General features: G+C 41.8%; 1 protein-coding gene across 6 annotated transcripts in view; it reads right to left on the bottom strand.

Annotated features, from left to right (window-relative positions):
• Positions 1 to 15519, bottom strand: part of SLC39A10 (solute carrier family 39 member 10) — a 59354-nt gene that overhangs the window by 39463 nt on the left and 4372 nt on the right. For 2 of the 6 annotated variants that reach the window (XM_083468179.1, XM_083468180.1), the window contains exons 2-3: positions 13019 to 13055; positions 12547 to 12567 (exon numbers count right to left, since the gene is read on the bottom strand). The exons of 2 other annotated variants lie outside the window; for them this stretch is intronic. The gene's annotated coding sequence lies outside the window, so the exon portion shown is untranslated. Of the gene's footprint in view, positions 1 to 8734; positions 9290 to 12546; positions 12568 to 13018; positions 13056 to 15519 lie in introns of those variants that run through there. 2 more of the 6 variants (XM_083468176.1, XM_083468177.1) reach the window with 2 other exon arrangements.

Raw genomic sequence — 15519 nt, 5'->3', positions numbered from 1 at the left:
TTGTGCAACTGTTTTCAGTTGCCAGTACAGAATCGGGAAATGGTAGTTACTCCAGAATAATGTGCCCAAATACATTGATTTGGGGTGCTCCTTTTATTTTTGACACCTTCATTTTGGAATGGCCATGAAGAAAGACACCTTAAATAACCCAAGGGAATCAAAACAGCAGCAAAAAAAAGTAAGAAACCACCACATTGTGATTTTTTATTTTTTGTGTGCTGACAATATACACAAATCTTTTTGAGCTTTTTTAATCTTGTAAAAAAAAAGCGGGGGGGGGGGCATTCTGTTGCTGTGTCCATAACCTAGGTTTAAGCGGCCATAGGCGAATAGCTTTTATATCTCAGTTTCTAACACTGGTTAGTGGTGATCGTGACTTGGCCTAAGAACGTTACGACTGCCTTCTGCGTTTTCTAGCATCCAGAATCAATGCTCACAGGAAGAGGTATGGCTTGATCACATTCAACACCAAAGCCTTAAAAGTTGGTTTCACCTGCAATCATAAACTTATCCATAGCAGAAGAAATAAAACACCATGTAATAAACATTAAAAATATGGCACACCGGACCTGCAAAGGAGTGCATTTGGCAAACATCTGGCAACCTCCCCCCACACCCAGCTACTTTTATCTCACAGTAGAAAACTTCCAGGCATCCTCATCTTTCCCCCCTGCAGATAAAAGAACCTGGGTGGTGAATATTCTTAGTAGGAAAATGGCAGCGGCGGGGGGGGGGGGGATAAAGTAAGATGGTCCCCTCTCCCCTCTCTTCAATTTGCAGCCTCCAGGAACTCAGTTCTATAAAAGCAAAGCCGTCCCTAAAAAGACCACAGAACTCAATGCAGCATGTATAGTTTCACCCCTAGAAAAGTGGAAGACATCGTGCAGCCAATCAAATTTGGTTTCGTGCTAACATCAGAAGTCAACCAAAACTATTCAGAGTTAGACCACAGTCCCTAAACCTCATTTGCCCTCAGCGAAATTGTTATGCAACCAAAGCGACGTTTCTGGCAAACGAAAGGATGGTTTGGCGCAGCATAAAAGCAGCAGCCTATCAGGGTGGAAGTGCAACGAAGTGTTTGCACATTGGCTATCATTTGACAGCTGCTTCCTCTCAGTTATTGCCCTGTGCATTTTAGAAACAGGTCTTTTCTGCGCATCAGACCAGGGATGCTTTGCTGACTTCAGGTTGCAAGTTATATAAACTGTGTCTGCTAAGTCAGGTTTTGTCAGGTAATAAAGATGAATTATGGAGACACTGCAGGTTTTCATGGAGAGTTAACGGAAACTTGCCAGGAGTGAGTAATATTGTAAACAATCTGAACAACCAGTTCTAACACAACATATGGCTTTTATGGAATAATAATTCTTAAACTGACTCTCATGAATGCAAGCCAGACACAACAGGAGTCTGCAATTCTTTCCGCTGATCTATCCTGAAGGGAGAAGGGTCTCTGGTAGTTGCACCCTTCTGCAGAACAATGGTTTTTTGGGGGATGTTATCATGCTAAGAATATATACAATGTAATGCTCTTGATGTGCATGCATGTGTGGGTTTGGTTGAAGTAACATTCAAGTTCATCAGTTTTCTTTTTAACAAATATTTGGGCGATACAGTGGTGCCCTGCAAGACGAATGCCTCGCAAGACGGAAAACTCGCTAGACGAAAGAGTGTTCCGTTTTGGAGGTGCTTCGCAAAATGAATTTCCTATGGGCTTGCTTCGCAAGACAATGTCTTGCGAGTTCCTGCTGGCTTTTTTTCCTCCCCCCCCCTTTTCTAAGCCGCTAAGCCGCTTATCAGCTGATCCGATCAGCAGATAAGCCGCTAAAAGCGCTAATCCGTCAATGGGCTTGCTTCGCAAGACGAAAAAACTGCTAGACGAAGAGAATCAGAGAACGGATTCTTTTCGTCTTGCGAGGCACCACTGTACTGCCACTGAACTGGCAAACCGTGGTTACTAGAATCTGGAAGTGCACTATGAGCTTGGCTTGAAATCCTGATTTGTTTTGAACCTGTTGTAACAGGAAACCATGGTTAATTAATCAACAAAGTCTTTCATTACAGTGCAACAAGAAAGTCCTGAGTAATAAGCGGAGAGAAGTTACATCCAAATGAGGCCAAATCCATTAACTCAAGGTCAAGCAGTGAAATTTATTGGTGGTATGGTTGTGACAGACAGAAGGAAGTACTTCTTCACTCAATGAGTAACTTGCTGAATTCACTGGCAAAAAATAGATGTGGTAGACAGTAGTTTAAATAGCTTTTAAATAAGGACAGAAGTTAAGAAGATTAAGAACAGCCCTGCTGAATCATTTGGTCCAGTATTCCATTCTCAGGGTGGCTAACCAGATGCCTATGGCAAGTTCATAAGCAGGACATGAGTGCAATAGTTCTCTTATGGAAGATAGAGCTATGAATTAAGCATGCATTAACAGCTAGACGTGGAAACTCCATGTTCACAGGCTCTGTACCTCAAATGCTGGAGACAAGGGCTTCTTTTGCTGCTGCGCTACCCTGTAGACCACCTGATTTGCCTGGCAGCAATTTTGTTTTATTTTATTTATTTTGCTGTGGGGCTGCCTGGCCTGGTAACAGGGCAGCAAAAATAAAATAAAAAATAAGGTTCCTAGATATTTTGTTTTGGCACCCACGACCTAGGTCCCGGGAGCCATATGGCTCTAGCACTCCTATCCCAGTTTCTAACACTGCCCAAGGGTATCTTGCTGGCCATTATTGCCAACAGGGTGACAGGCTAGATCATGGGTAGGCAAACTAAGGCCCAGGGGCTGGATCCAGCCCAATTGCCTTCTAAATATGGCCTGCAGATGGTCTGGGAATCAGCATGTTTTTACATGAGTAGAATGTGACCTTTCATTTAAAATGCATCTCTGGGTTATTTGTGGGGCCTGTCTGGTGTTTTTACATGAGCAGAAAGTGTGCTTTTATTTAAAATGCATCTCTGGGTTATTTGTGGGGCATAGGAATTCGTCCCCCCCCCAAAACAAATATAGTCCAGCCCCCCACAAGGTCTGAGGGACAGTGGACCAGCCCCCTGCTGAAAAAGTTTGCTGACCCCTGGGCTAGATAGACCTTTAGTCTTATGCAGAGAACGTATTATTATGGGAGTACAGAGGATTGAGTGACAACTACATTATATCCTCCATGCGGAAAGAACATGAAGTGTGATTACAGTGACTCTGCAAACCTGTTTCGCCCAAATTAAATCGCTCTTACAGCACCACTCTCATTTGAAGCGGTCCAGTCCCTACGGCTGGCATGATCTGCACATTTAAGGAATCCAAGCCACCAGAGCAGCTTTTCTTAAATGCAGCCCCTGCTTCAGAAGAACAGATTGCATGCTGTCTTCCAACTGTGGGTATAAATCACAACCACCGACATTTCTAATATGCCCTGCACTGTTATTTTTACGTACTCCCCATCTCAAAGTCCACAGTACTGTATTCCTTTGCCCAGTTCATCTACATCTGATTCTGCCCTATTAAAGGGGTCCTCCATTCTAATTTCCCTGTAAGAAACGGACCAAGAAACTATTCAGTTAAACAGCCCAGTACTTGATTGTTTAAAGTGGTTTCCAAAACTGAAAAAAGAACAAACCAATATACAGTGGTACCTTCATTTCCGAACTGTTCTGGGAGTCGAACAGACTCCCGGAACGGATTAAGTTTGACAACCAAGGTGCCACTGTATTACTAAATGAGCTGTTATCATCAATCATATTAGGGCAGAGAAGAGACTGGATAATGGCGTCTTCCCAAGAAAGATGGGGGTGCATTGTTCTTCTTTTAAAAACAGTGCCTTTTCTGACTCTATCAATGTCTAGACCTGGTTACTAAAGCAACTGCACTTCCTAAAAGCCTCTCAACACACATTTAAGCACATTAAGGCTCTTATAAGAAGCAGAGTCAGACCCATGAAAACACCATCACAAAACCAGCCCGGGTACAAGGGGCCAATTTAATGATGATGTTGGCAATGACATTCCAGAACCGCCCTTCTTGACCTCAAATCAGATTACCGTATTTTTTGCCCTATAGGACGCACTTTTTCCCCTCCAAAAATGAAGGGAAAATGTGTGTCCTATGGGGCGAATGCAGGCTTTCGCTGAAGCCTGGAGAGCGAGAGGGGTCGGTGTGCACCAGGCTTTGCGCAGAGTTGTCTGCATGCCAAAGCCTGGGGCGCACTGAGCTCAGCGCGGCCCAGGCTTCGAGCTTCGTGCAGCTCTCCGCAAGCCGTGGGAGATCGGCGCTGGGCTCCCACGGCTTGCAGAGAGCTGCCTGTTCTGGGGGCTGGGGTTGGGGGAAGCTCGGGCTTCCCCCGCCCCAGCCCCGCGCCTGGGGGAAAAAATAATTCCCCCCCCTTTATTCCCCCCCCCATAAAAACTAGGTGCGCCCTATGGGGCGAAAAATACGGTATATCCTTGCTGAACAGAAGCAGCACTTAGAAGTTTCTTGGTCAGTTCCTTACTGTAAAGGCAGAGATAGGAGAAAAGGGAACTTGGGAAGTTGACCTCTGCATGAGATGCGAGCGTAAATGCAACAGCATTCCTCATAACACGAAAGGTTCTGTTCCAATACGCTTTCGCTAAAACAGCAAAGCCTGAACTCGTGCCAACCTCTTTTGTGTTTACAGGTTAAAGAAGTACATGGAAAGCTGAAGCTGCGCTGAAAACAACACAAGATCAGGAACTCTTTGTGAGCTTCTCTCTCTCTCTCTCTCTCTCTCTCTCTCTCTCTCTCTTTTACAGGAGGGTCATCAACTCTGAAAGACTTACAGTTGCTGTTGCACAGAAGGAATATAGGTCAGGACCCAAAGAACTGTTGGAGCTAATTCTATAAGCTTAAGAGGACTAGCTTCCCCCGCATCAAATATGTGTGTGGGGGGGGGGGGGAGATGTTGCATGGCAAAGTGGCTGGAGAATTTCCAAAGACGTTTGTCATTTATCTTCTCAAGATGAAGAAGTCCCATTAATGAGTCAGATCCAATTACTAAAGTTTCTGTTTACACATTCAATATGTCTTATTCTTTTTTTATATATAAGATATTTATTAAGATTTTTTAAAAATATTACAATACAAAATGAAAAAGAAAAAAATACAAAATAAAAATGATTAAAAACCACTCCATTTTTCTATTACTTATTTTCCTTAGCTTGTTTCCCGGACCTCCTCATACCGCCCTTTTTTGTATTCCAGTTCAATTTGTTGGCTCAGCAAATCCTTACCCTCTTTGTTTATCCTAATCTTTGGTCTTAAAATAGTAACATTAGATTTTTCCCTATTAACAACCCATTTTTCATATTCCCTTAAAGCATTACAGCTGGAAACCACTTAATTTCTATCCAACATCATTCTAACATTCATTAATTTTACAATATTTCTGTAGATAGTCTTTAAATTTCTTCCAATCTTCTTCCACCGACTCTTCTCCCTGGTCTCGGATTCTGCCAGTCATTTCTGCCAGTTCCATATAGTCCATCAGCTTCATCTGCCATTCTTCCAGGGTGGGTAAATCTTGTGTCTTCAACATGTCTTATTCATTCATTTATACAGGGAATGCTATGTCATAACCAGCTGGGATAAAATAACATTTTTTTTACTTTGTCTTGCAGGAACTGTTCCTGGGGGTCCGATCTGACTATACGACCCTTGTCTTGGTGACTGTATTAGGCTGTATTTTCCAGAGAATCATAGAATTGTGGAAGGGACCGCGAGGGTAATCTAGTACAACCCCCTGCAATTGCAGGAATCTTTTGTCCAGTGTGGGACTTGAACCCACAGTCTACTGAGTGAACTATCCCTGGAATGATGTTGGATTGCTAATTTTAATAATATGGTGTTCTCTATTCTATTTTATAGGAACACGGGTGGCGCTGTGGGTTAAACCACAGAGCCTAGGGCTTGCCGATCAGAAGGTCGGCAGTTCGAATCCCCGCGACAGGGTGAGCACCCGTTGCTTGATCCCTGCTCCTGCCAACCTAGCAGTTCAAAAGCATGTCAAAGTGCAAGTAGATAAATAGGTACCACTCCAGCAGGAAGGTAAATGGCGTTTTCGTGTGCTGCTCTGGTTCGCCAGAAGTGGCTTAGTCATGCTGGCCACATGACCCAGAAGCTGTACACCGGCTCCCTTGGCCAATAAAGCGAGATGAATGCCGCAACCCCGGAGTCGGTCACGACTGGACCTAATGGTCAGGGGGCCCTTTACCTTTTTATTCTATTTTATGTGAATTGCCTTGGGTGGAATTTTATTCTTGAAAGGAGGTATAGAAATTATTTTACTCAAAGAATAATAATTAACTAAATAATGAACCCAATACAAACTGCCAGTTGAAATGGAAGAGCATATTTTAAACTAGTCAACATTTTAAACAGTAAAAAAACAACTACACCTTAGTTTGGTTAGTGCTGCTAATTAGCTTCAACCTTTTAAGATTTAAAAGAATGATGGTTTGACTGGAATCAAAAGATAATGGGTAGAGATTATAGAAGAGCCCATAACAATGAATTCAGAAGATTTGACCAGAGCAAAAATAAAAGATTTGATGTATTTTGCTATTAATATGAGAGTGCTCTGAAGATTTATAATGCATACAAAAACCTGTATGGATGTTGCAAACTAGAGTAGATAAAAACTGGTGGACTTTTAAAAGCTAAAATTGGGAGTTTTAAAGAGCTGTTCCATTACATGTTGCTTTTTAACAATGGTGTGAATCCTGATTTTGTATAAACATGTTAAATTCTACACTTCTCTCATAAAACTGAACTCATGAATCTCAATCAAACACACTGGGATGGACACAGATTTGTCTGTTCAGGAGAGCAAGGCCGCTTTGCGTGCAGAAATGGCATTTTCTGACAGTGCAAAAAAAAGAAAAGAAAGTAAGGCAGAGGTTTTTCAACCTTTTTGGGGTCCACGGCTCCCTTGACCAACTATCTTTTTTCTGAAGCACCCCTGTGGGACTCAGCTTAGTTATGCCAACCCTTGCCTGCAAAGCTGGAAGCCCCTCACCTCTTTTCAATCATCATCATCATCATCATAATAATAATAATAATAATAATTTATTATTTATACCCCGCCCCTCTGGCTGGGCTTCCCCAGCCACTCTGGGCGGCTTCCAAAAGAATATTAAAATACTATAATACATCAAACATTAAAAGCTTCCCGAAACAGGGCTGCCTTCAGATGTCTTCTAAAAGCCTGGTAGTTGTTGTTCTCTTTGACATCTGGTGGGAGGGTGTTCCACAGGGAAGGCGCCACTACTGAGAAGGCCCTCTGCCTGGTTCCCTGTAACTTGGCTTCTCGCAGTGAGGGAACCGCCAGAAGGCCCTCGGAGCTGGACCTCAGTGTCCGGGTAGAACGATGGGGGTGGAGACGCTCCTTCAGATATACCCTCCCCTTGTGGAGTATTCCCTCAACCTCTTCTCCCCTCTCCTTGGGAGTCCACTGGGCAGCCGCAGCTGCCGTCCCTGGTCTCTGAGCTGCCCCTCTGCCCCCAAGAGAGGTGCCAAAGAGACACTGCCCCACAGGGGCACCCCCTGGCCAGCCCCAGAGGCACCATTCGCCTGGGGAGCTTGTAGCCAGGGCTGCTACAACAAACAGCTGTGCAAGCCTTTGGGAGGCAGAGACGTGAGAGGGCATCAGAGGAGGAGGGAAGGAAAGAGGGACAGAGGCCAGTGTTGCCTGAAGCACCCGGACCATCAATCAAGGCACCTCAGGGTGTCATGGCACACTGGTTGAAAACTGCAAGGCAGTCACATAAATAAGCTCAATGAAAGCCTAATTCTCCATGCAAACAAAAAACAGTATCTGACCTTCAAGTGCATGAAATTATAGGCAGATACAAAACGTCTCTAAGCGGATGCAATGGTGTAGTAAAAAAAAGGCATTTGGGATGCACAGCCAGAGATATCGATTGTGTTGCTAGATAGTATAATTCCTGCATTTGGTTGCAAACCAACTTGCTTTAATTGTCATAGCAACAGACCAGTATGCACATTTGCTCAAGAAATGCATGGACTACACTACGGGAAACTCGTTATAAATGTTATTCCCACTATCCCCACCTGCTGATTTAAGGCTGCAATCCTGTACCCACTTACCTGGGAGTAAGCCCCAGTGAACTCAGTGGGACTTAGTAGACATATATAGTATTGTAATCCGTATAATCTTAACTCTATCTACCCTGTTTTAAACTTATACAAATATATTTTAAAATTGTTGTATTACAGAGGATGGCCTTTTTTATAAATAGCAGTGTCTCTTGAAACCCAATACATTTTGTAAATCTGCATTCTTGCGTATGGATTTGAAAAATTTTATTAGATCAAAGATAAATTATACTTTGTTATGTGTTACTCCATCTCTATGTCTACATTTTAAAACTCCTTAAAACTGGTAGTAGTGAGCAAAGTAGTAAAACAGAAATAAACAAAAACAGAAATAAACAAAGCAAAACCTGTTTTCACTTCCCATTTGAATTTTTAAAATATAATTTAAAAGGATATTTCTATTAACACATTCTGTATTTACCGCATTCTGATCACATCCATTACCTAATTAGACTATTACAACTTTTAAATAAGAAATACCACATTTCTGTGTATTAGCATTACATGTACCACAATATTATCTTCCTGAAAAAGCAACATGTTTACGTTTGTCCATAAGTAAACTAAATACAGTTTAGTTTTGTCACATTTTGAAATGTTTTACTCACGGTTTTTCGCAAAAAGTTCTAACTTGAATTCTGCACAGAATATGCAGCCGTCTGAATAAATCAATGCATTTATCTATCGTTTTCCCTCAACTCATCCCACTAAGAGCATTGGTCCACTTTAATTCTTAACAATGCGAACCCCTTCACAAATTCTTCTCAGTATTATTCAAACATATCATGTGCTTGGAGAAGGGTTTTTTGCCTGAAGTCACCACACACAAACCAATGAACTCATGTAACTTCACACTTCTATGATTAAAGAGTATAATTCATTGAACATGTATTTTATACGACTGGCCGGATTCAACTAAACTGTTGCCCTAGCGGAAGTCAACTATCACCTCAGCAGAATGCTGTATTCCACCCAGTAAGTTATGGGCATTAATGTTCCACAATCAGGGTTAGAAACTCTTGATATATAAGCGAATCGCCAAATGGCACCTTACCTAGGTCACCACAATGGTATGTCTAGGCTAGGGCTGGGTGATATATTGATGTATCATCCAAAACTGCTTTGAAATCCATATTATGATATCGGTCTCATAATTTTTGATATATTGCAAAATGAACCATGGAAAGAAGAGAAGGGAAGTCACAGATATCTTAAGGATGCAAAATGAGTATCTTAAATTGTAAAACAGAAACCTTAATACTAATTGTATACAAAAGAGAGAGAATCAAGCCCTCTCCTATCTACACAGTCCAGCCCTAGGTCCCATGTCTCAGTTACACTGAAATCAGTGTTCAAAATTAGCCTGGTGCCAGGTGCATTTTGCACCTAGCTATTGGCCAAGTGAAGATGCCTGGGCACCAGGATGGGGCCTGGCATCTCCATCATCTGGTTGGCTGGCACACAACAGCATTTATTTATTTGTTTGTTTGTTTGTTTGTTTGTTTGTTTGCTGCCTTGCTATGGCGCAAGTCAGATTTTACTTAGAGCTGACAATAAACACAATTCATTTTCAGCTTTGTAATTTGTTGTTTTTTTTTAAAGTGCCTAAAAATTCTGTTAGTGCGTCTGAAACCTAGGTTTAAGGAGCCACATGGCAAATAGCTTTTATATCTCAGTTTCTAACACTGACTGAAATGTAACCAAAATGGCATTTATAAGGTTGTGTCCTGTGCCCCTATTCCTGTTCCAAGACTAAGGAAGTCATAGCATCATATCCATGGCAGAATCAAGATTTTAAAAATCCAAAGTTAGGATCAAGTACATTTCCTAGTTAATAATGCTATATATGGGAGTCCAATATTTATCTTAAATGAAAAAAGGACAGGATAACTTTGGGGCCAAGTTTTTCCTTCTTTGATTCAAGCCAACCGCCTTATAAGATATGTTTAAATTACACATTTCAATGAGAAACTGGCATAGCACCCCACAAATCCTTAAAAGACGTTGGAATGTGTAATTACCTAAAATACTGCTTAACACAGGACAATTATGGTCCTGAATGCCTTAGCTTGCTGCATTCCACCTCTTCGCGCTAAGATCCAAAATACAAAGTTGAATATGAGATGTTTGACATAGCAGAAAACGAGATGAAAATTATAAATGTTCACTTACATCCCCATAATTGCATCCAGGGAGGTAAGCCTTTATGTTTTATAGCTTGTCTTTGCCTGAAGATAGCATAAGTGGATATATTTCGCCCCCAAAAGCTGTATGCTTAGAAGTAGCGAGATGAGCTTCATGGCTGAGTGCTCATTTCCCCCATCTCCAGAGCTAATACCACCCAGGATTTCATTGCAAGTTCTGGATATCCTCTGGGATTTTCAGTATGTGAAATTTAATAACTTCATGCAGAATTTGAATTTTCTAGGGAGCCCAAGCTTGTTAATATGTAGCAATTACGGGGAAGATTGCAATTACAAAATATATACTGGGCACCTGCTCTTCCTTTCTAATCTCCAATTTTCACCATCCTACTAACATTACTTTATCCTCACCTTCCTTCCTCTTCTAGTCAATAATCTTTCAAAATAATTTTTAAACACTCAATTTTCATAAACGAATTTGTATGTTTAATGCAGCTTGACTAAAAATCTGAATACAAGTATGTTAAAAATAAACTTGGTAGGTTTTCTAGATGGCTACTGTTTATAAAGATATGTCTTTAAAACAGCCTACCGCAACCTGGTATCTACCAGATTATGATGGACTACAAATCCCATCATCCCAGACTATTGGTCACGCTGGCAGGGCTGATGGGAGCCAGCGCCGGATCTCAAAACAATGGCCACATGCACTTACATGTAGTGTAGTAGCAGATAACAGCAACATATACTTGTTTCTATAGGAGCATATTCAATAACAGACAAGGCATCTGTATTTCAGAGACGTCAGCTGGAAGCTCAAGGTATTTTTGCCATAGCCTTTGCCAGCCCTGTTCTAAGCAGGGCTTGCTTGTGTGAACTAACAAACTACTTGGAAAACACACATACACGAAACCTTATAAAAGCATGCCATTGATTTGTGCGTGCCACAGGCATTGGCTACTAGGAATCTTGGGACAGCGGAGATTCCCAAGCACTCCTTAAATAGATGTGATCACAACCACCATATTCAGTGCTGAAGGGCATCATCAGTCTCGAGGTTTTTAAAAGATGAAAGTATTTGCATTAGAAGGGCTCGGCTTCTAAGACGAAAAACCAATGCGAATTTTCAGGAAATGGGATGACACTCAAATACAGTGGTACCTCGGGTTACATACGCTTCAGGTTACGGACTCCGATAACCCAGAAATATTACCTCGGGTTAAGAACTTTGCTTCAGGATGAGAACAGAAATTGTGGAGCGGTGGCGCAGCGGCAGCAGGAGGCCCCATTAGCTAAAGTGGTGCTTGATGTTAAGAACAGTTTCAGGTTAAGAACAGACCTCCAGAACGAATTAAGTTCTTAACCCGAGGTACAGTGGTGCCTCGCAAGACGAAAAGAATCCGTTCTGTGATTCTCTTCGTCTAGCGGTTTTTTCGTCTTGCAAAGCAAGCCCATTGACGGATTAGCGGATTAGCGCTATTAGCGGCTTATCGGATCAGCTGATAAGCGGCTTAGCGGCTTAGAAAAAGGGGGGGAAGGAAAAAAAACCCCGCAGGAACTCGCAAGACATTTTCATCTTGCAAAGCAAGCCCATTGGAGATTCGTTTTGCGAAGCACCTCCAAAACGGAAAACTCTTTCGTCTAGCGAGTTTTCCGTCTTGCGAGGCATTCGTCTTGCGGGGCACCACTGTACCACTGTACCATTAAATATGCATTCTAAAGGCTCGTCATTTCAGTTTCTTCCAATTCAACTGCACATTTATAGCAACTAAAGCTGAGCCCGCCTCAATTCCATTTTTTAAAAAAATAAAGACAGAAGGTAGCATATCATTTTGCTTGCACGTTTAGTATGGGTACAGACATAACGTAGCAGGAATGTCAGCAGGCATAACAAAGAGACACAACTGTGTTAAAATTAGACTGACATCAGCAACCCAAGGCTGAAATCCTATGCACTCAGCTGGGAGTTGAGTCCCACTGAACTCAGTGTGTATTCCCTTACAGGTAGACATTAAAGAACTGCAGTAAGCCAGATTGGTGGGGCAAAACAACTTATTAACTAATTTAATTATTCACTTGTCAAAAATTCTTGCTTAGCTTAAGATGCATTACGACTGACTGAAACATGCGTGCACATCACTCCAATTCAAGCTGAGTATGTGTACTCCTGCCACTGAATAGCACTGTGCTTAAGGCAAGCAGATGTTAAAGCACAATGGCTGTTTCATACAAGCGAGTCATTGCTCATCACAAGGCCTATTATCCATCATACATACATGAATTTCATCTAGATGTCTAAATAAAAAAATTCCTTCCAGTAGCACCTTAAAGACCAACTAAGTTAGTTCTTGGTATGAGCTTTCGTGTGCATGCACACTTCTTCAGATACACTGAAACAGAAGTTGCCAGATCCTTCTATATAGTGAGAAGGTGGTGGGAGGGGTATTACTCAGAAGGGTGGTGGGAATGGGAGATTGGCAGATAGCTGAGATGAGCCTGTTGACGACTCTTAACGACTGTAATAGGTCTTACAGGAAAAGGCAAGGGGTGAGAAGGTGAGAAATGGCTTAGTCATGTATAATGAGATAAGAATCCAATGTCTTTGTTCAGACCAGGTCTCTCCATGGTTTTAAGTTTGGTAATGAGTTGCAATTCAGCAGCTTCTCTTTCCAGTCTATTTCTGAAATTCCTTTGTAGTAAAACAGCTACTTTGAGATCTTGTATAGAATGTCCTGTATCTAGATGTCTGATCACTTCCAAATCGACATGTTTCTGTCCTCTCACACTAGCTGCATTAGAGTATCCTGTGGTAAATCATAATGAATAGGTTTTCAATGCCTAAGCTGATCGTTCCTGCTTCCTTCCTGTTAGCACTGGAGAAAAACAAACCATGATCCTCAACTTAAGTGTTATGCTTGAACCAGAGCGAATTATAATTTGTTTCACTCAAAACAAGCCATGATCTGTAGTTAAGTTCTTTTGGCTTAATTCATTGTGGCTTTTTTTTTTTTAAGTGATGGTAGTGAAATAAACCATAATTCCTGATGCTAAGCCCATAAAAGTTGTCCCCACCCCCCAGCGCTAGTGGGAGGAGTGAAACGAGTGGGGGCGCAGAGAGTGTATGTCCACGTCTTGCTTTTTCTTTTTGCTAGCTTTTTTTATTATAAATAAATTTGGAAACAAGATACATAAGATAAAATGGGATCAAGTCATCCCTGGGCTCCTTTGGGAAGAAGGGCAGGATGAAAACCTAATAAATAAAACAATAATCCCCATCAGCTCTGTTTTCTTTTTGTTAATGATCCATTACAATGTTAAAACAAACAGAAGGTGAAATCCAAGTTGTACGCAGAAGTCCATTGATTTAAATGGGTCTACTTGGAGTATAGTCTAGTTGAATATCAAATAGAAACTTTCTCTTTCCAAACATGTTTATAAAAGTTGTTATTTTATGCATCATGGATTAATTTCAAAAAAATCATCAGAGTTCCAAAGGGCTTTGGGTCAAATGCTCTGAAATAGCTTGTTAACTTTTCAAAGCTGAATGAAGTTGCACTGTATTAACAGACCAATGCTTTTCCATTTATTTTGTGCTCCAGACGTGGGGATGGGGTCAGGAACTGTATACAAATCAGAACTGTATACAAATTATTATTTTTTGGTAGAATCAACCTTTGCGTGTGTGCGCCCACACCCACACCTTCCTAGTCTATTTTTGCAACTGCAGGATCAGAGCACTTTTTCATCTGTACAGCTGTATGAATTGGCTTTGCACCTTGGAGTGCAGTATTTTCAAATTTTCATGTAGAAGCAGCTTGACTTTGACAGATTTTTTTTTCTTACATATTTAAATTTGCTTTAATACACTGTCTATGCACACTGTAATTAGATTCCTGCTTTCAGGCAAAATTGGGGAAATCAAGTTAATTTTCTGTTCAATACATGTTGTGGGAAGACTGAGTTGCAATATTCCATTCTTTATGGAATCATACTCCATAGAAATCAACAAGCAGTTCCAAAGACAGTGGTACCTCGGGATAAGTACTTAATTCATTCCGGAGGTCCGTTCTTAACCTGAAGCTGTTCTTGACCTGAAGCACCACTTTAGCTAATGGGGCCTCCTGCTGCCGCCGTGCCCCCGGAGCACGATTTCTGTTCTCATCCTGAAGCAAAGTTCTTAACCCGAGGTACTATTTCTGGGTTAGTGGAGTCTGTAACCTGAAGCGTATGTAACCTGAGGTACCACTGTAACTGACTTAAGACATAGCTGTAATGACACAGCCATTTACTTATGTACAGTGGCTGGAATCCAAAGTTCTATGCATATGCCCAACAGCTTTCATGCATGTACCACGTTCTCCGAATTTCTCATTATAATTGCAGGTCCTTGTGTTTGATTTTAAAGTGTTTTAGGATGTCCTTTGATTTTATGAGGATTGCAAGTGCTGTGGAAGAAGGGGCCTAGGTTCTCCAGAATACAGATATAACCCAGACCCATAGTATTTGGATCTCAGGCCCACCCCTTTTTAAACCGTATGACTGCTTTGTTGCCATAAGAGCACCATTATTTTTTATGAACATCATCAATGTACACGGTGCTTTACAGCTCCATAAACAAAGAGGTCCTGTGCCATCTAGGCAGAAGTTTCTGCATTATAAATGAAGACTTGCTGATTATCTAAATCAGTAGCCACGAAACTTGCTATTAGGAACAGTACAAATAATAAATGGTTGATTTCGCCCACCTTGGTTTTAGTATTATCAAATCTGAAACACAGAACGGTATGGATCCTTAGAACTGTGGTTAGCATTTTACATGAAGCATTTCCCCATCTTTAATATACTTTTCCGCTATATGCAGACACTGGGTATCTTCCAGGAGAACAGTTTATTGAGCACTCATCCTGACTGCTTTTGTACAAAGTTTGCAGAGAAATTAAGGTAAAGGTACCCCTGCCCGTACGGGCCAGTCGTGTCCGACTCTAGGGTTGTGCGCCCATCTCACTTAAGAGGCCGGGGGCCAGCGCTGTCCGGAGACACTTCCAGGTCACGTGGCCAGCGTGACGAAGCTGCAACTGGCGAGCCAGCACCAGTGCCGCACACGGAAACACCGTTTACCTTCCCACTATAAAGCGGTACCTATTTATCTACTTGCACTTAGGGGTGCTTTCGAACTGCTAGGTGGGCAGGAGCTGGGACCGAAAGATGGGAGCTCACCCCGCTGCGGGGATTCGAACCGCTGACCATGT

The sequence above is a fragment of the Podarcis liolepis genome, assembly GCF_965112155.1.
Source record: "Podarcis liolepis genome assembly, chromosome: 1".
NCBI classification, from domain to species: Eukaryota; Metazoa; Chordata; class Lepidosauria; order Squamata; family Lacertidae; genus Podarcis; species Podarcis liolepis.
Note: the sequence above shows the minus strand (reverse complement) of the source record. Positions and strands in the feature narration are given on the sequence as shown.